The following is a 1,447-nucleotide window of genomic DNA, read 5'->3' as shown; positions in this document are numbered from 1 at the left end:
TTAAAAAACTGGTATATTGCTTTGAATTTACTCAACTCAGTTAAGTGGAACCAGGTCACATAACATGGTTAAGTAAATCCAACATTTCATTTTTACAGTGTGGTTTCCATCTGATTCAGCTGAACATTTTGGTGACAGTGGGTGCAGACCCAAGTTTCAGAGTTACATTTTTTATAAATGTGGAAAACTAACGGTTTGAAATGGCACAATTTAACATAGGTCAGGGTTACCTTTTTATGTTTGATTTCACTTTTTGCAATAAGTAGCTTTAAACATGAATACAATACGTAAATGGGCCATATTTAGCCATAATTGTCACTGCAGTCCCTGGGAAGTTGATAGTACAAAGTAAAAGGTTGCATTACAAAGAACTAACAAAAGYCACAATATTGACAAAATTAAATGATGTTGGACAAAAGAGTTATAAAAAWGACATAAGAAGTTAAAGTAATGGACCTTTGTCTTGTCAACTCCAAAGACATTCTGGGAGCGTCAGCAGCACTTTTTAAAATGACAGCAGAGCTTCCTCTGCTGTGACATGTCTGCTGTGAGAAGGTGTCAGTGATATCTCATGTATCACTTATTAGTTTCACACACTGRCATGGGCTACAGATTTTTTACTTCCTTTAAACCTTTAATAGACAACCAAGGCAGATTCATCATCACTGAAAGCAGCCACTGACCGAGTCAGATATGTTATGCAAAACAGATTCAGTGTGGTTCATTATCTGTTTGCTGCAGACATCCATAATACATGGCCAAACTGAAACATTACAAGGATCCATTCTGAATTAAGGTTAAGTTAAAAAAATTAATTGAGAAATTAGAGCTTAAATTTTATAAGATTGATGAGCTGACAGAATGCAGACCATTTTAAACAGTTCAGATGTCAAAGATATCACAGGCTCTCTTGAAAATGCTTTTTCACACACCTTTAGTGCAGACAGATTGTCAGGACACGGTTATATTCAGGGAAACTTGTGACTACTTGCAAGCGCAAACACAGGGGCGGTTCTAGGGGCGGGGCCACAGGGGCATTGGCCTCATCTTTTTTTTTAACCACCTCAGTAGAAAGCAGTACTAAATATTTGAATATTAGTGTCTTAGCTTCTTCATCATCAGTGGTTTTTTTTGTTTTGTTTTTTAGATACACAAGAAAGAAGACGAAAGAAAGGAAAAAAGAAGGAAAGGAAAGAAAAGTTACAATGTAATGGAAAAAACTGAAAGAAAGAATTGATGACATGTGAGATATACGTCAAGAAAACAATACAATACATCCAACATCTGTCTGCACACCTGCAAAGAATTAAGATAACAAAACTTAGCAAAAGCATACATATATACATTCAGACAGATAAACAAACACCCACCTATATTTACCTGGTGATCATTCAGAACCCCTCGGATCTGAACACCTGTCTGCGTGCGGTTGTGAGCAAGCATAAAT

The sequence above is a fragment of the Austrofundulus limnaeus genome, unplaced genomic scaffold (assembly GCF_001266775.1).
Source record: "Austrofundulus limnaeus strain Quisiro unplaced genomic scaffold, Austrofundulus_limnaeus-1.0 Scaffold181, whole genome shotgun sequence".
NCBI classification, from domain to species: domain Eukaryota; kingdom Metazoa; phylum Chordata; class Actinopteri; order Cyprinodontiformes; family Rivulidae; genus Austrofundulus; species Austrofundulus limnaeus.
Note: the sequence above shows the minus strand (reverse complement) of the source record.